Consider the following 19,953-nt stretch of genomic DNA (forward strand, 5'->3'; position numbering starts at 1 on the left):
GCTTTTGTCCCCCACATTTACCCTAGTGACAGCAGGAGCAGCAAGCCCGTGTCTCTGGAGCTTTCTTTCCGCTCTTTTCCAGTGCATGTCCCCTTCCTGTGGCCGCAGCAGCCCCAGGGAGCGATCCATTTTGCCTGCGGTGCTGAGAAGCATGTGGGCCAGTTCTGGGCCCAATCTTCTGCAGAGCAGATTTGTAGAGAATGTCCATTTAAAGTGCTTCAGGGATACTTAATAGTTTTTACCTGGGGTCCAGCACATCTGATGGGCTGTGGAATACACAAAATGAAGGAAATTCCATCTTAGGATACTTATAACTGGATTTGAGAAGTGAGCTAACTATAGGAAGTACAGCAGGACAATACTGAACACACAAAACATTTCCGTTAGAATTTCTACGTATAAGCAGTGTCACGTATAGTATAGTGTTGTACTAAAAGTGGCAAAGATGCCTGGTGGATTAGCCTGCGTGCTAAAGCCATGTTCACATCGGTACTCAATATGATATGTATCATACCTATTTCTTGAGACTGCATGGGTCACAGAGATGAGATTACTTGTTGTTTCTCATCCATGAGCACTGTTTTTTACTCTGAAACATTCTCCTTTTTAATTAGAAAATTAACAGATCTGCAGTGTAAAAGGGCAGGGATCCAACGTCTTGGCAATGAAAACCAATTGTAGCTCATGGTCCATTTCATGTTTAAAATGTTTTTCCCTTTGCCTTTTCTCTTTGTGTAATTGATCTCTTTGGAAAGGGCCTGCTTTATCTTTCTGGGGGTGTACAGCGTTCAGAAATGCGGCCTGGCCTCAGGTGGGACAAGTAGTTGCTACACTATAGAGAGAGTAACTGTGTGTCATTGTAGCATCCAAATCAGGCCATGGCTCTACTGTGCTGGATCCTCCGAACAGGTGGATCTGGCCCACACCAACTCAGAAGTGTTTCTGTTCCTCGTACAAGCCCTTAATGATTAGCAATCAGTGGTAAAGAGGAAGTTAATTATACTGTGAACAGGCAGTTGCTGTAAAACAGTCTTAATATGGGGATTCTTTCCAAAACTGGGGTGGTCTTCAAAAATTCCAGCATACATTACTGCAGGACCTACATCTCAAACGGAGGTTTTGCTATCTTTATTTGGGGAGTCCATCTCATTGTAAGGTGCGTCCCTGTGCATTCAGAGGCTTCAAGGGAGGGCGCTCTAGCAATGGTGGACATAAGATAGATGCTTTGAGTCCGTTGTTCGTTGGCATGCCTTGAGTGATGCACGTAAAAAGGGCTCTGATATATTAGTTGTCATGGGCCATTCAGAGCAAAACTGGAATACAACCAAATAATAATTTCTTTAAGAAAAGTTGAAGTATTTTGAATGCGATTAATAAGGTGAGGGTTTCCAAATTGTTCTCGTAATGGAGGTACTTGTATCCTTTCTTTGATGTAAAGTTACTGTGTCATGTTTTGGCTCCCAGTGACCAAAATTTTCATTTACAATAATTGCTCAGATAGTAATGCTTAACAGGGTAAACATTCATGGTTCTTGTGGGATGTACAGTAAAGATTCAAAATTCTTCTTAAGGTAGTGTGACTATTGCATAAAGTTGATGCTTTTCTCCAGCGCTGGTCTAGCCCCATTGACCCTGGTAGAACTGCAGTGATACAGGTAGCAGGAAAGTTTGGGGCAAATTTTGATCTGCATCCTGCAGGCTTTAATTTTTCCATTTTTCTGGGTAACTAGGATCAAAATGTGATCCATGCTCTTTCAGAAATAATTCTTCAGTTCCACTGAGTTGAGACAAATTAGCCCTGTAGTTTTAGGGCTGTTGTACAGAATAGTATTTGTATAAACTCAGAGGAAAAAGTTCCGTCTTTGGCTATGGCTCTAATGTATTTATTTTTCATTGCAGAACTGCTGTGTGTCTTATAAATGAGTTAATGTTTCTAGCTGCTGTGAAACGGTGATGAAATGCGCTATTCAAACAAAAAAATATTTTAAATCAATCTAACAGATGTAGACTCCGAACAACCATGCATAAATCCTAGAACTAACATGTTTACCTATTCATCTGACATTAACAATGCAGAGACAATGATTTTTCTTTCAGAAATCTGTTTTTGTGGTTTTGCTTTCCATTCTGCTAAGATTCTCCAGTTTTCATTACAGCAGGCATACATACCTTTTAGGGTATTAAGACATTTTTAATTTTCACTACAAATAAGATATTGTAAAATAACTTGACATTAAAATAATTATTTTAACATTAGTTAACATTCCAGAACGGAAAATATCAATCCTTAAGAGATACTACAGTGAATTTTCTAATAGTGACTCACCTCTGGTTCATAATGCACTTCCAGTTTCCCATGATCTTTTTTCACTGCCTGCCCAATGCCACGGCTTAGCAGGGAGAGATTAGGCATTTCTCCCTGAAGCCCAGAAACCTCAGTGAGTTATCACCTTGGCCCTAAAACTGCAAGCTTACTGTCAGAGCATTCATCCAGATTCTTTGGTAGCAAATACACTAATTCGTAACTCTGTGCCTTGTTAACATGAAACTCCAGGTGGCAAAAAAGCCAGACCAAAGTCTTCGGTTCTAAGTAGTGTGAAGAAGATGCAGTGGAGTTGGTTACTTTTTCCTCCTGTCTGTTCTGCGCACTCGTTCTCTCTGTTCTGGTTGCTTTGCAACACCTTGGGGTCCGCAAACCACCACCACCCTTCTTATTGTGATCAAGGGTTGTTTCTCTGTTGCTATGGTGGCAAAGGGAAATTAAGTTCAGTCAGGGAGAGAGCCAGTGAGAGTGCAAGCAGGCACAGAAATAGTCCAAGGGCCAGGTTCAGATTTTAAGGATGGGCTGCACTGCAATAAATACCCCTAGCTGACAGCATGACATTATTCTTCCCAAGCTGCTTTATTGTATTTTCTTTATGGGATCCCCCAAATTCTATCATTTATTAGCTGAGAATGGAGAGAGGAATAAAAGAGCCAGAAGAGGCCACTTCTGTGGATCTTTTCATGGAACACTCATCCTCCAGGCGTTTGCGTGGGTCTTCGTGTAACTCTAATATCTTTGCCTGTGGTTCTCCACCTTTCCCTTGCAGAGACTTCATGTAACTGTAGGAACAGGTCACCCTTCCTGGGTAACCGCAAAGGAAGGTGAGAGTCTCTGTGCCCCTCCGTTCTGTTCCTGACTCCTGTGACGGATCTGTTCTTTAGGCCCCACACCAGCACTGGGATGGCATGACTTATTCGGATATTTGCCTCCCCTCTGTGTTCAGGTGTGCAATTCTTCACCCTTTTTATGCTTCATTCAAAGGCACGAGTTTCTCTTTAATTTGCTCACTAAGCTACTCAGCTTGCCTTGAGAACTGCTAGGAGGAACAAGAAGGGTGGGGAGCAGTCATTCGGTACAAGCGTGCCCTGTTTCAGAGGTGGGGCGTGCACACGTTGTGGGCCCTCCTGCCTGCCTTGGAACCATGAGATTCTGTCTACTACGTTTCAGCATCATCCTGTGGAAGTGCCCCCTGCTGCCATGTACAAAGATTTACAGCACACCACAGCACTGCAACTTTTAACTTTATTTTATACAGTGTCTTTCACTCTACATGTGCTCAAAGTGCTTAGCAATATACAAACAGCAATAGAAAATGTACAAAACAAATGTCTTCAAACAGAGGAGCTGCTTTCTACAGCTGGCAAAAGCGACACTTTCCATAACAGAGCAGCAATAGAAATGAGTCAGTACTGGCAGAGCAATTCTAAATTCTCCCTGGCTTAGGATAAGTTTCTTCTCAGATCTAGAAATGTTTGTACTTCATGACTTTATAATGAGTTGAGCCAACATAAATTAAGAAAATAGAGATTTGGGTGAGAATATTGATCTAAATTCACTTCCAAAGTTTGTGATTGATTCTGTGCTTTACATTTCTTTAGCAACTTTTCTCCAAGGCTGTGCCACATAGTTTTTAAGCAGTGCTTAAATACATTTCGTTAGTGTTGTGGGAAGGGGCTGTAGCAACTGCCATTTGGCCATCATTTTTTGTGACAGTTTTATTGATAAGTGCTGACTGTTAGTTTAGATCTAAGAAGGATATACATTTTACAACTAAAAATCCAGTTCTCTGAGTGCTACTCCAGACCTGCTTTAAATGACATTAAAATATACAAATTCAGAATAATGGCTCAGTAAAGTAGCTTCTCCAAATCCATAGCTCTGTAGCTTTGGAACAACTATGGAAAACGTGTATTTTCAATGAGTAACAAAGTATTGCATAGAGACAATGATTGTAATGAGAAGTTTGCTTGGAAAAAAAGGTTAACTCTAAGTAGGACAAGGTGATGGTCTGAATGTAGGTGAGTTTGAGAGCAAAGGGGGAAATAATTTGAGCAAGAGAAACAGGAGGAGGGTCTGAGGAAGGAAATGGAGAATCTGTTGCCAGTGGCAAGGAGATGAAGAGGCCCCAAGGAGCCCTAGCAAGGCTGGGAGTGCCTCGAGGGAAAAGGAAGTACTGAGGGATGAGTGGGGACAAAGTTGATGAGGGCTGAGGGGGAAGAGTGGGGCTGGACTCATTGCAGACGTCAGGACAGAGGGCTTGAGCAGGGGATTCGGGACTGGCTACAGAGCCTGAGGAAAGAGAAGGCACCTGTGAACTCTGAGACAAGTTTGGGGACAGAGTCCAGTTGTTCAGGGCACCACTCAGCTCCCTCCAGTCCAAGAAACTCTCATTTCTCTTCCCATTGTGTTCTGCCTCGTCAGCTGTGCATCTTCTGCTTGCTGCACGAAGGGACGTATCAGGCTCCTACAGGCAACTGGCACTTTTGCCCCAGAGTGAGTATAATCCTTGCACTGAGGCTTGGATCCTGGGGGGGGGGCCTGTAATTGTGTCACCTGAGAGTTACATCTTGGTGCATATAGAGAGGAGGGAAATACATTTTGGAAATGCAGTATTACTTCTTGCATTTCATATTTCTTGAAGGCTTCCATTTGCAGATAAGAAAGTTCCTCTAGCACAGCAGTGTGGTTGTAAGGGTAAAGAATGCATAAGTTTTGGGGTGGTTATCTTTGGCGAGGGGCTGAGCAGCATCTTGTGAGAGGTGGACAGCAATAACCAGTGTTAACTATCACTCTCCAGCATCGTAACTTCAGTACCTCTGCACCTCTTTGTAGTGCAGAGACTGGATCATTGGCCTCTGTAACAAGAGCATCTTGCCCTGTGGTGCCGTTTGCTCACGCAAACTGAGCAGGGTCACATCTGCTGGGGGTCTTCGGGGAGCTCTGCAGAGGTCACTGCCATGGCAGGGAAGCCTGCTTGTTCGGTGAGCGACGCTTTCGTCCCCATGTCCCACTAAGGCAGCACGCCAGGATGCCGTCCTTTGCCACTGTGCAATATCTAGTTGCGTGTATGTGTTTTTTAGGCTTGAAATACAAAGCGCAGACACTGACTGGTTTTGATCATTAGATGTTTTGTATGGAAGTGGTTAGAAAACTGGGCTGTTAGCCCTCGTACGTTGCCAAAGTTGTGTTTAGATAACTCTGCTCTGCCTGTAGAAATCCCTCCCAGTTCTTCCACTTATTCAGTGCTCACGTAAGCTGAGCGGCAGTGTTGTTTCTCCCTGTTTTGCGAGGGTTATGCAAGAACTTTTGTGGCGAGGCTCTTGTGCCCTGCCCAGGAGGGGGTTCTGCAGTGGGGAAGACTGCAGGTAGCCTAGCGTGTGTACGTGCAGATTAAAGCCAGGAGTTAAACAGCAAGCAGGCAGCCCCTATTCATGGCAAGAGAGTAAGGAGTGCAGGGCCCCAGGGCTGCGTGCGCGGCAGGCCAGGAGCCTCTGCAGGAGATCACTTCAGAAGCCAAAGAGCTGGGTCCCTCTGCCAGCGTTTGGTACGTTCTTCAGCGCTGCAGTTTGCCACGTATGGGTATAGGTGTGACAGTAACCATGAGCTGCTGTCAGCTGGGACTCCAAGGGGCTCTTGGGTGATGAATGGCAAGTGTCACCCTGAGAGCAAGAAGCTGTGCCCGTTTGGGTGGTCAGCGGATGCGCTGGAGCCCGACTCTCTGTCAGCACCAAGCTGTGCAGAAATTGGCACCAGAGCTGGGTGAAGATTTTAAATCGGTTTTGCACTCCCCTCCCTTGCCAACCCCCTGGAATAAAAGTGAGGAGCCTAAGGTTTATCCTGCCTTTTGTGCAGATTGTTCAGACTCGCATTGGGGCTTTCTGGCCACTTGAACATTATCATGGTATTGCTGTGTCATTTCCCACCAGGCCTTCTGCACTGTAGGAGGGGCATAAAAAGACAGTAGTAATCTGGACCCCAGCTTAGGGCTCGCTAAATGGCTGGCGTTACCACAGGGTGTGAAAAGGCTGAAGTGCAGACTGACGGGGAGAGCTCACTGTGGTGCTGCCAGCGACGTGGTGCTTGCCCTGACACGGTGGGATCAAAGCGGTTGCGCAGCTGATAGTGGCCGCTCAGAAACGGGGGGCTATCACTCGGGCTGCAAAGCGGGAAGGACTTTTGGTACTTAGCAACCTGTGCAGGGTTTGAACTGGAAGCCAAAATATGAAAATATTTGGGGCTAGTCATTGCCCTACAAGAACCGTCCCGGCTTCCAAATTTTACTGTTTCAAGATGGAGCAGCCAGGCTATTGTGTTTAAAAAAAAGTTTTGGTTACAGCCCCTTGTTAGTTTAATTTTAGTTCTTACGAACTGACATATGGCAGGCATGATTTCTAATTAGAGCTGTAGCTGTGTTTTACTGGTAGGGCTGCAGAGCACTGTGGAATTTACATTAAGAAAAAAATGCTCTGTCGGTGGAGTACAAGGCTGTTTAGTAATCAGAGTGGAAAGTTAACTTTGAAACAAATTGGCAACTGATCAGATAAAATTCAAATCGGTAACATTTGTGTTGGAAACCAACTCAGATCTGGGAAAAATGGAATCTGAGCTATTCTGTTCCTCTCGCATAGGAACTAACTGGCGAACACGCTGTGCGCGTCAAGCTTCATGTGGAATACCCCCTACAAAAACAAAATTAATACTTTTATAGGATTATCTGAGCACTTAACTGATTCCTTTTTACATTAGTGTAAAATTGCTACTTTGAAGAGAAGTTTCCTAACATACTTTAAAAAACAAGCAAGCCTGCTTTGCCAGGCAGAAACTAGAGGCCAGAAGCCCCCTCCCCCAGTATTCTTTTGGATCAACGGGATGTAACAGAGAGATATCAGGGGATGTTTTGCTTCTCGGAGTTGGGAACAGATTCCTGTCTTCCCCGTTCATTTTGTGAACTCTCTCAGGTACTGAAAGAGTTAACGGTGTGTTCAAGCCTCAACCAGCAAATGCATTTAAAGCTCAGTCCAGCACTCACATGGTTTGTATTCTTGCACTGCTGGAGTGGTGTGTTCATGGCATCTGGTTCCCTGGCAACAGCTTTCATTGGCTCAATCAAAGCCTTTTCTTCTTAAGAAAGCTCCCACTGTGACACCCTACCACCACCACTAATCACCATCTTAACCGAGTGTTTAAGATGCAGCTGGTATGAAAAATAGTGCTTGTGCATGTGAGAAGATTAAGAGGCTACCTTGCGCAGCACACCTGCCCCAGAGAGTGCTCTCGCTCAGTTGTGCTGGGCATACTGGAGGGCATCTGCTTTCCTACTGGAGGAGATGAGGCGTCAGTACATGAGGAGTCCGCTTAGAAATAATCTTTTGTTAGGCAGAAATCCATAAACCTTTGTGTCTTGTGAATAGTCATTTCCTCTTTTCAGCTGCGGCGGCGTTTGGGCCTCTGAGCTATTGACAAGGGGCAGAAGTGGGATGTAGGGGGTGTACAATAAAATCCATATTGTTGAAACTGTCTCCTCTGACAAGGAGGAAGCAGGAAGAAGTCTCCCAACATGCAAACCGGAGAACAATGGGAGCAAAGGATTCACATTAAGCCTCCTAAGGGTTACATATGTTGGGATTTCTGGAGCTTCAGAGTTTGCATAAAAGTTGAGAAAGCCTCTAGTAGTGGTGCCTGCCTGTGTCTTGCAGAGTTTGGGGTCCAGAGTGATCAGCAAGCTTGGGCAATAATGCTCCTTGCACCACAGTTCCACTGCTAGAAGTGTGGTCCTGCTGGATTACTCACGCTCTCATTGACTCAGCAGCTGAAAGCAGCATTGTCCTTATTTTCCCAGTCTCGGAGGTTGCCTTGGAGGATGCTCTGTCACCATCCGAGGTGAGCTGCTCTCCACATGACTGATGCAGCTAGAGCAGAGATGTAGGTGAGCGTAAGCACAAGCAAAGACAGTCTGTGCCTTGTAATGCGTGCGCTGCAGCAGGTGCTTGTTTACCAGGCGAAGCACATGGGCCGGGCAGCCCCCTCCTTTGCTTATCTCTGTGTTGCTGGGTGGGGAGGGGAGCACGGGTTCAAGATTGCAGGCTGGAGAGCAGCACCACGTTTTCAGCAGTGTGGCTTCAGTCATGAAATACCCTGCCAGCGGATATTAGACTGAATTTGTGCTTGCTTTAGTCAGGTGTTAAGGTAAACTCTGGTCTCCTGATAGAACCCTTCCCTAGACTCTTTCCCTGTTTTAAAACAAAAAGTGTATATATTCCTTTGAAGCAGGGGAGAAGGGAGAAGGAAACCTTGTTTTCTGAGACATGATATACTTTATTTGGCACAGAGGTACCGAGACGATACATGTCTGAGAAAGAAGAGAGGAAAGGCAGTCTTGCAGATAAGCTATTATATTGAGGCTTGAGAATTTGGGAGCAGCTTCCCACTCTCTGTGGCCTTGGGAAGGTTGGGACACAGGCAGTTACCAAGGGCAGGCAAACCAGGAGTGAAGCTGGGGTGAGCCCTTCGGCTGTAGGAGTGCCCGGGAAGCTGGCGCAGCTGCGGCTGCTGCTGCCGCCGGCGTGGAGCAGAGCGGGCAGGGCAGCACCTGGCTGCTGTTGCCCCTTCATCTTTCAGGAGCAGTTGGAGCAGCCAGTGCAGCTCGGCAAGGCTCAGCCCCCAGCTCTCATTCCCATCTCCACCCTATCCTCTTCCTGTGGCAGAGGCAGCCCAACATAACGTGGTTGTAAGAGCAGAGCTGCAGTGGTTTGAATCAAAGATGGACTCACCTAGACCCAGAGCCAGTCTCCAGCAGTGGCTAAGAGCAGATGCCAGGGAAGAGCCATAAGAAGAGGTCAGGCCTAGGCTGAGTCTTCCCTAAAATTCGCTCCCTACCTCTAGCAATTAGTATCTCAGGGGTTCCTGAGACAGCACTGGCTCTTTGTATTAATAACCTCTCTGAGACTGTTTTCCATGATTGTTTCTAGGTGCTTTGCGAGCCCAGTCCTAGGTTGGCACTAGCTGGTACGGCAGGACAGCAAAACTCAGTTGTGTCAACCCAGAGAATCCCAGAGCTTGTTGTGCCTGGCCTTCTGTCTGCCCTTTCCCCCTCGCTGCAGCTGCAGGGTCTCTGCTCGGGGTGTGCCCTTTGCGCCCCCTGCACTGACACTGCAGCAGCCCCCAGCCCCCAGCCTTTTGCCGGGGTCCCCAGCTGCAGAAGTAATGTGCGCGTGGGAGTGTGACGCAGCAGTGTCACATGGCACGGCTATGGGGCCAACCGGCTGCAATAGTCACACGACTTGCAAAGCGGGAATAACCCTCCTTTCGTTCACAAGGCTCTTACGGACATAAATCCTTAATATATGAGAGATGCTTCGTAGCTATATGGCTAAAAGCCACGCTGAAAAACTTATGCGTATTTTTAAACATGTATTTTAAAGAAATTCAAAAGCTTTAATTGGAAATAGCCAAGAATGACGCTGTGGACATGATATGTGCTCTGTTCCATCACTTATAACTGTGAATCAAATTTATTTAAACTTGTTAATTACCCATTCACTGCAAAAGGAGCCTATGGCAAGTACTAGAACTGTAAAACCATAACCTGTTTTGAACATTAAAATGTTTGATTTATTAAATTTGCTTTTGAGGCTGAACGTGGTAGGTATTGTTGCATTTCCCCCACCCTGAATGTTTCAAGAGACCGGTGAAGTGCATGTATGTGCGTGAAGAACTACAGTTTTTCTGCTGAGTCTTGACCTTTTGACTGATTTATGGGCCTCAAGGCGGGCAATGAAAATGTGACTTCAGCAGGGTAATTGGTAGATGTGTCTGTCAGTGCTCCAGTGAAAATCAGATTTGATTTGGTTAAGATACGATTTTGGAAAACATTCTGTATTTTCACACTGGTTTATGATAAATTTTGGAACAAAGGGGTTTTGGGAATCACCTGCAGGTAAAAAAGGACAGGGAACTTCCACCAGTCAGGGGGTTTTCTCAAGGTTTCGCTGGCGGTACAGATGGATAACTTCAATTCCATAAACCTGGCAAAGCAATGCAGGGATGGGACCTGTATACTGTCTCACTCCTCTCCTTCACATAACTGAGGAGAAACCTTCTGAAGAAAGCTGCGGCCCTTCCTCTCACATAGCAAGACATAGATTAAATAAGACAATATGTTCTCGACCTGCAGATTGAAGGTATTCAAGTGTACAGAGCATTCTCCTGCTATAGATAGTGATTGAAAGGCAAAGATTACTTTTTTCCTTAATTCATTGGGCAAAGTGACTTTTAATGTAGACTTTGTGGGTTTTTTTGTTTAATTTACTACTTTTTAGATGATCAAAGTGCTTTCAGGAAGCCAGTGTAACCTTTACTCTGCCCCTTCGAACCTTAGTCTGTACACATGTGCCTCTAATTATGTGATCGCAGAGTCTAGTGCAGAAATAACACTTCTTTTTTTCCCAAATAAAGATCAGAGGGTAAGCATGAGGCACATGCACCACTTAAGTTTTATGCAAGCCTTTGAGAAAGAATGTAAATGGGATGTAAATGCTGCCCCTCTGCACAAGACTGAATTTCACCCGAAGTAAACCGAGAGCAGGGTCATATAATATGTTGGTCTGGAGTCACGGCAGTGGATTTATGTCACGTCAGTGAATGGGGCTATGTCTCCAGCACTGCTGCCTAACCTATAGCAGAAGTTGTGTGGTGTGAATAAAGGCCAGAGGCCTGCTGTAAAAACGATGATTTAGGTGGTTGCTTGGGACTCCAGAGATCTGGTCTCTTTTCTTGCCTCTTTTCTACCTTCCTTTAGAAAGTAACTCAATCTTACTCTCTAAATTAGGGATAATGTTTCCTCACCTCGCAGGGACGTTGTGGGAATAAATGTGTTAACTAGTGTGAAGCATTCCGGATGCTGCTGGTGAACAGCAAAGGAAAACTAACACAGAGTGGAAAAGTATCCTCGTTCATGTGGTGTTGCGACAGTTTGCAGTAGATTTAGCTGGAGCCCCACACTGAAGAGCTGAGATTAAAAAGAATATTGAAGAGCTGCTTTGTATGCAGAGCACTGTTGATCCTGTGCCTGGGGTGAAGCAGGAGCTCTTGCCAAAAAATGAATGGGGGGCAGTACCTGGTCAGAGACTGAAACAGCATGGTATACCCTACGACCTGGCGGCAGAAGGGAGGGTATGCTAGGCAACCTTTGCTTTGCTGCTTCATGATGTTCGAGAGGCTCGCTTTTCAGCCCTTGACTGTTGTGTTTTAAACAGCATAGTTTTTAGCACGGAGCTTGTGATACGGATCTCACAGTGCACCTGGAGCTTTACAGGAAAATGTGCAGGTAAGGTCTCAGCCCCCTAGACCTCGCAAACCAGGGGCCTTTTTCTTCTCTCATGGACCTCACTAGATTATGATCAGGCCTGAAGTAATGTAAGGAATTCTCTTTTTACAGCAATGACCCATAATTCAGCATTTATTTAGACATAAATCTGCAGTATGCTTCCGTGAAGTTTCAAACTGCAGAAATGAGTCTTTTCTGGTTTGGGTTTTTCTGGGGGAGGGAGGGCTTGTAGCATGCCTTAGTCCTGTGCCACTTCTCACCCAGCAGGTATTATGTGACCATGTTACTGACTGACACCCAACAAATTAGCGGTCAGCAGAAACAGGAATTACTAGCCCTACTTTTAAAAGTGCCAGCATGTGTCTTTGTAGGATCAGTGACTTTTCTACACTGTAGCCTGATAGTGAAGCAAAATCAGTTTCTTCCTCTGTCCTTGGGCAAAGATTGGTGAATTAAGTTTAGTTATAGAAAAAGCTACTTCTTTTTTTGGAAAGATTTTGTAGCATCTAAAAGCTCTTCCCCTTTAGAAAGTCTTTGGGTGTCTGAATTTTTTTCTTTTGAAAACATTTCCTTTCCAGAATATCCAGCCTGCTGGAAAAGAAAATGTATTTCAGTCCCACCACTATTATTTATGAGCACATCATCAGCTCCACATGAGAGTACTTAATAAGCCCACTAGCACTCCAGAGTGGCTGAGCCCTGGCTTGATGCTCTGGAGCATACAGGCAAGGCAGGAGAAGTGACAGGGCTGACGCGGCTCAGTCACAGATGGGAGGCTGCAGGAGGAAATGGTCTCGATGGCCTCTGCAATTGGAGTTCATGCTGGAACTCTTCCACCCAGCATTTCAGAAAACAGCAGGAGTCAACTCTTTCACACTCGGAGTCAATTAAAGAAACCCAAATTATTGCCATATTGAATAAACAATTATTTCTTTTTCACCCTCACAGAAGCTTGTTACGATGAACTAAAAGCCAGAACTAATTAAATGATCTGATAGCACAAATCGTATTAGAAGTGTTTCATCTGGTTTAATTAATCCTTGCCAGAAATCGTTGCTACTCTTAGTATATGCTGAATTTTTTTTTTTACTATTTTTTAATGGTTTCCATTCATATGTGTTTCCAGTACTGCTGAAATTCTCACTCGCTGCAGATAATGTGGAAATGTTTACAGAACTGTTTACTTATAGGGAGAATTTTTAACCTTAGAGACAGTCAGTATGAAAAATACCTTGTAGGTCGAGAAAAGGGACCCCTACACCTGAAGCTAAGAGTAGTCTTTTATCCACAAGATGAGACAAATCAGATCTATGCTCTTCAGTCCACAAATGCCTGGTAAGTGCCCTGGCAGACTGATTAACTCTTGGTTATCTCTTAATTTGCTGGCCCCATACGCTCTGAGGAACATGCAGTGGTTTTCACTAGGAAGAGGCCGGGAGACACTGGAGCACTGGTTTCGCTTTGCAGCCCTCCCTCTCCTGCTTTCCTCTGCACACAAAATGCAGCTGGTTCAGTTGGTTATTGCCAGGCAGCTCCGCCATAAGCATTTCTTCATCAAGCAGAACAGGCCTCAGCCTGATTTCCAGAGCTACTAGGCTGGTTTTTGCACCTCAGCTTGGGATCAAGGTTTGAGACAGCTCAGGTCGAAGTGTGTGGGCTGCAGCACTGCAACCCCTCACCTCCGAGTAAGGAGGGGATTTCGGAGGCCTGCGAGGACGCCGTTGCCCCTCTGCCTGTTGCAGCATGTGCTCTCAAGCATGGGCCGTGCGGTGGCCTGGACCCTCCTCAGCGCGCTGCAGCTGGAGCCAGCCCGTTTGCTGAGCTTTTTGCTTCAGACAGTGGCACTTTTCTGAGAATTGTGCTAATGTCATGATCAAAAGCATGTGAAGTCAGCTGTTCCTGTAGGACGGCTTCTATATTTTGACTCCGTGTAGATGGGAACAGAAAGTTTGTTCCTTCTGAAATATTTTGGGAAAACCCAAACTGTAGGAATGTGTCTGTATTCAGAGACTGGCATCTGGGCCTCTGAGACTGGGGAAGGTTTGAGTTCAAGACTGTTCTGTGGTTCACCTCGTGCTCTCATACTAGTGTCCCACTAGCGGTACGTGCCTCGGTATGCACACAGAGATGGGAAGAGCTACACACACAGTGCTTGGCTTTGTAGTCTTTGATTTTTGCATTTCTTTCTCATTCAATCCTCCGTTTGTTGCTCCCCTCAAACTCCCATTTGGATTGAGGGGCTGTAAGTGAGCAGAGGACAAGCCGTCACGTGTTACAGGTGTATCTAATACGTGGATTTGCCCTTCAGCTGCAGTCACCAGGCAGTACTGGGCAACCTGGCCACAGAAGCTCTTGCTAACAGGAGGACATAGGTGTGCTCTAGGGACTGCTGCTTTGGAGGGAAAGACCAGAAAAATATGAGAATAGCATTATTTTCCATCTGACTTTCATGAGGACAAGTGACAGGCTTTAAAGTTTAAAATAGCACTATTAAAGCTGTATAAAAATGTACCTATTCAAGACATGTCAGTAAGATGGGACAGTGTCACAGAATAATGGGTAGCAGATACACAGCATTCAGAGTAGGACGAAAAAGGGGGAGATGCTAATGTGATTCTCAGTTTCCTAGGGAGCAGAGAAGGAGCAAGGAGTAGAGAAGGGGGACAGCACACCACTTCGGAGCGTACCCCTGTCCCGGCAGAAAGGTTCGAGCTTGGTCCGTGTGCCTGTTCATTTCAGAGGTGTGTATGGGCCGCAGCGGAGGTGGCACTCTCTGCCCCCGCCCCGGCAAAGAAACCCTTAACTGCCAGGGCATCAGCGCTGCCTGCCGGCGTCGTGTACCCTTCTGCATCGTCAAGCGCCGCCTGCAAAGCTGGGCCTGAGTTACAGGGCAGGCCAGGATAACCTTGTGTGTGCCCTCGCCGGGTCGTGCGGTCAGCTGGGGGAGCTGCCTTGCTCCCGCTGGCAGAGGGCCCAACTGGAGCTGCCTGGCCGCTTTGTGGCCGCCATGTGAGGAAACTGCTGCGTTCTGGTATGAGAAGGGCCTTGTCCCTCTGGAAGGTGGGTTGCCTCTTTCCCTGCCTCTGCTGTACGTGTGGCTGATTCAGTAGTCTGTCTCCTTTCAGTGCTAAGTTTGTAAATTGTGGTAATGATGGTGCCCAGGGCTCTTCCTCCCCGGGGGCAGGACCAGCAGTGAGGCAGGGTGCCGGCGGGATGGTCTGTGGCCTTAGCGCTGAAGAGGAGCGCCTATTTCTGTGGCAGTCGGTGAGGATAAGGGTTGTAGGTAGGTGAGTAGGTGCTAGTCCTGGGGAAGAGGCTGGTTGTCTTGAGGGTGAGGTTGGTGCGAACACTCACTCCCCTTCCCCCAGTCCCTGCTGCTTCCTTGCAGACAAGTTTCCCCTTGCAAAAAGAAGGCATTTGACTCTGTCCTGCGGTCATGTGCCCTATTCCCCAAATGTTTGCACTCTGCCTTTGAGATAGCACAGGCTCTGTGTGTTATAGCCATATTGGGGCATCGCTCAAACAGCACAGTTAAGGTTGTGTTTGCTCGTGTCTTAACTCTTTATTTACTGGTTTCCAAGGGAATGGCTAGGAGTGACATTCTGGAAGGGTGCTGCATGCTCCTGGCAACCCTTGTGCGTTTCTTCATCAGCAAATTTCTTATCTTTGAGAATTTATGGGAGAAACATGAGTTGGGCAGCATTCATGTTGGTCCCAGCAGTTTACAGTTAGCATGTAGTTTGCCTTGGAGATGCCACTGCAGCTGGGTATGACTAAGCGCTGCTTCCCCGCCTGGGCGCTTTAGTGTGCTCGGTGAGCGATAAAGGCAGGCCTTTGCTACGCTGGGAGGCCAGTCCTGCCGAGAAGGCGGCATGAGGGATCCCAGAGTGACACCTACCTGGACGGGGCAGGCAGGCAGGCGTTCACCTTGCGCCAAGCAAGCCAAGCCTGCAGCCAGCTCGGCCGTTAGCCAGCAGGCAGGGCCGTGCCGGGGAGCGTGGGGCTGGGCAGGTGCAGAGGCATGGCTTCTCCTCGGAGCCCTGCTCCCTGGGGCCAGCCTGGAAGCCAAGAAAGGCAAACGCACAGGTAGCTGTAGCTGCACTCATAGGCATCGTGTGTCTCAGTCTCAATCAGTTTTGTTTCTCTCGCCTTTCTTTGCTCCCCACGAACACTTTTCCCTAAATAACACTTCTAATCTCATTAAGCAAAGTGAAAAGTTTCTCTTTGCTGCTTTGTGCACCTTGCCACTAGGTCTACATGGTACAGATGAAGCGGGTCAGACCTTCTTGGTGATACGGGGCAAGCCATACACGAAACTAAGCTCCGTGACTCCATTAAACTGCTCCTGCTTCCAAAGCCGAGCTATCTGCCTTTAGCTGTCCTTCTCAGCCATCGCCATGGTCCATCCAGTCTGCCCATTAACTCCAGTGGCACCTATAGGGTTGCTTAATGTTCTTCTCTCATTTTGGGCGCATTTCAAAATGAAACTTGGAATTGCTTCATTTAAGAAGCACTGAAACAAAACATTCAGACATTTTCAGCTTTTCCCCTTTGTTTTCTTCACTCTGAACTGCTTCGCTCAAAGAACTGGTGAATTGTTTTGCTTAATTCAAATCCATATTTCAGCAGTGCTGGGGTGGAAGTGGTGGACTTTTTCCTTGCTCTGCAGCTCAATTATTTAACCATTTCACTAATGATCATTTACTGTACTAACCAGCAATTTTTTCTCCAATGCAGATAGATATTTTCCTTCTATGAACAAGACTGTTTCCTCAGGGTCTGGTTTTCATTTTTAGTAAATAGTGAGCCAACCAGCAATCCCACTGGCCAGCATCAGTCCCACTCAGCTGGAGATATTTTGCTGTGTGTACTATCACACAGACCCTGCACGGCAACACTTTGTACAACAACCAAAAAAAGACAGGCAGAAGAGGGCATGTGACAGTAAATCCCATCATCTGAAGAGTCCACAGAGACTCTTCAGAGAAGAGAACATTCCTTACGCATGTTACACAAAAGCCCCAAAGGTGATGAGTGACAGTTCCCACTTTCATTTCTTTGGGAAGAGCTGGTGTCATCGCACACCTCTGCCTTTACCACTAGTGTTTGACTATTCCCCCATAGGAAGTAATGCGCCAGCTCACTCTTTACCATGCTCTGCCTCTTAATGATCAATTATTTTTAATTGGAACCTCTTGCATTGTGCACAGTCTTGAGAGGCCCCCATCAAGATCAGGGCTCCAGTAAGATGGGAATGGTACCAACACGTACATGGGGACAGCAGAGACAGTTTTTGTCCCAAAGAGCACGATCTATTTAGAAAAGGCCAAAAAAAGAAATGGAGGTAAGGATGATTGGAAGAATTTGCAGACCATGGGCAAGGTTGGGAAAAGCGTGACAGTCTCCTGACCCCGAGTCTGGTGTCCTGTCTGCTGACACACATTGCTTCTCATTTACTATTAAAAATGTCATTGTCTGTGCAGAATTATATTTAAGGACAAAAAAAATGGGTTGGTCCCGGTCCAAAGAGCTTTACCAGGGAAATAAGATACAGCCGGGGATGATTCTGGGAGAGGTTGGAGCTTGTGAAAGTAAGGGTTGTCGTGCCACAGTCCTCCATGGGCTTCTTTTATGCAGATGTATATGTATTGTTACTTCATCTTTAATGTCTGTATTCAATTAATTTATTAAGCCCGAGGGAGTGGTGAAATGCTGGCCAAAGGCCACTCTATTAACAAAACTGATTTTAATGAAAATCAATACCAAAATGGAAGAGTCATTTAAATGAAATCACTGAGTCTCTCAAGATTGTTTTGTGAGAAATGTTTATATTCAGTTTTAGTGTTGAGAGGTTTTTGTCAAGATTTAATTCAGAACTCTGTTCTGTAAGATCTTAAAGAAAATGAGAGGAATAGAGTTATATTGTTAACTCTCTTAATTAATGTTAACTCTCTTAGTTAAATGGCAAAAACTTCAAGGAATCTTAAAGACAAAACAAAATCGGTGTCAGCTGGGGCTGATGCACAGCTCTGTGCCTTCAGAACAAGGAAAACTGATTAATGCATCCTTGCAGAGAAGTGATTTCTTACAGGAAAAGATGGTTTCTGGCTCACAGTAAATACAAAGTATGGTCTTTTAAATCTTCTAAAGTTCAGATCCAGGATTTTGATTTAGCCTATCATAAAAGCAGAAAGTTGCTGTGGAGTTTGGATCTGGGCTCTGAAAATGCAGCCCACCTCCTGCCCTGGCTTGAAACAGGGACACCGAGGCATGGGCGCCGCTTAGTCCCTTCAGATACGGGCGCTGCGCTGCGCTGTTTAGTCCCTTCTCGCGGTTGCTCTCGGCCGCTTTAGAGAGGCCAGATTTTGCCTTCATCTACTTTGTGCCTGAATTCTTTAGACTTCACAAGAGTTGTTTCTGCAAACGCGATAGCTGATTTACTATCTGCAGGGAGCAGAATGTGTAAGGAAAAACAATGCGAGTAAATGCTCTCTCTAGAAGGGCTTTCTCTCCACTCGCATAATCCCGCTGCTTCCAGCCTGGTATGCATAGCAGTGTGAGGGTGTCAAATGACATCCCTTCTCCTGGCTCGTGGCCCTCATGGAATGCTGCTTTGCACATCTTGTGAAGTGAGGACAGGAAATGCTGCCTGAAACTTTCACATTTCGCTGTTAATTTAAAAAAAAGAGAGAAAAAAAATTGAGAGGCAAGAGCATTACAAGTAAGAAACGCTCTTTTCATCATAGATTAAATAAAAGAGATTCCATCTTCATGTATAGTTTTTTACCCTTTCTAAAGACAGACTCTTGCTTTAGATAATCAAAGCTGGCTTTGAACTAGCTCACACAAAAAATCTTTTTTTCTTTAAAAATAGCTCTATAGATATATATACATATCACAGGCTTTCATTCCTTTCATAGATGGTTTCACGTTCTGTGAGACTGTGAAAGTTCTGCGTGAGCCAGAGCTCATGCAGGCCCCCCAACAAACCGCGGGGAAGGGGCCCGGGCACACGCCTGCCGTTAACACCGCGCTTTGATTAGCTGCTGCGCTGGGCAAGGGCCTTTGGGCTGGCTCTCTTCACCGTGTTCCTCATGATAGATTTACCTACGCTTGTAACTCCCGGTTGTTACTCTAGCATGTGCTTACTATACGTGTGTGCACACACACACGCACACGCACACCCCACACAAAATTTTTGGAAGGAAGCCACGTCAGGCAACTGATCTGATCCATGGTTTAGGTAAATATTTTTGGAAGTAGCTCACTTTCACTATCTTCCATAAAAGCTCTAAGTTATGTTTTTGTTTGTTTGGGACAGGGGAGAGAGGTTTATAATTTAGAGCATACTTTGATGCATTTAGGGATTTTTTTGGTTTGTTGGTTTACATTATTTAGCAACAAAAAAATGATGTCTGATGAAGGTGAATGGGTGCATAAGCCTCTCACAGGGAAGGCTGGCACCATGGCAACACACAAATGTTTACTGCAGTCAGCCTAGATGCTCTGTATTTCGTTGGTGAAAGAAGTGTAGTAGTCTCATGCTGTTCCCTGTTGTTGAGGCAGGAAAATGCCCAAACAGCCAACTAATCCTTCTACTTGGCCATCTTTATAAAAAGAAAAATGTTGTTGGAGGTCATGGTAGCAGAAAAAAACACTGAGGAGCTAAGTGAGAGTGTGAAAACATGGCAGGGAAGGTAGGTTCTCGCTGTTAAGGACAGCCATGAAGCCTTGGAGATCTGGTTCAAGCCTGCTAGTATGATTTAGATCCTGCCTGCTACAAGCTGAAGCTACCTGTAATGATTTGAAGAGAGACAGCAGAGGTGTCATTGAGTCCATTGGCAATAGCTGCTTTCGTAGTTTATAGAAAATCAGAGATTGAGGGGTACCAGATCTAAGCGCAGACAGGCCCAGCTCCTTACTTCTGTTACGCATAAGCACCAGAATGACACAAGGCAGTCCATTTTGTTGCTTTGGATTTTCATGAATGCCCTGGTTCAGTGAAATTTTCTAATTACCTAGCTTGTGTCTTTTTACCCTCTCACACCTTCTGTTCAAGCCCTGGCTAGAGTGATGCTGCTGTGAAAGTATGTGCTCAGCCGGCCTATTTTTAGATAGCATATGGGAAAATACACAAATAATTTATTCCAGCTGGTGGTCTTAATTTGGCTTTCTCTCAAATGGGGCCTATTTCAAAACATCAGGCTACAGAATGAAGATCTGACAGAGGTATTTATATAAACCCTATTAGCATTGTATTTCATTTCCTCCAATCTTGAATGTATTTATTCTCACAACAGTC

The sequence above is a fragment of the Apteryx mantelli genome, chromosome 6 (genome assembly GCF_036417845.1).
Source record: "Apteryx mantelli isolate bAptMan1 chromosome 6, bAptMan1.hap1, whole genome shotgun sequence".
Lineage (NCBI taxonomy): Eukaryota > Metazoa > Chordata > Aves > Apterygiformes > Apterygidae > Apteryx > Apteryx mantelli.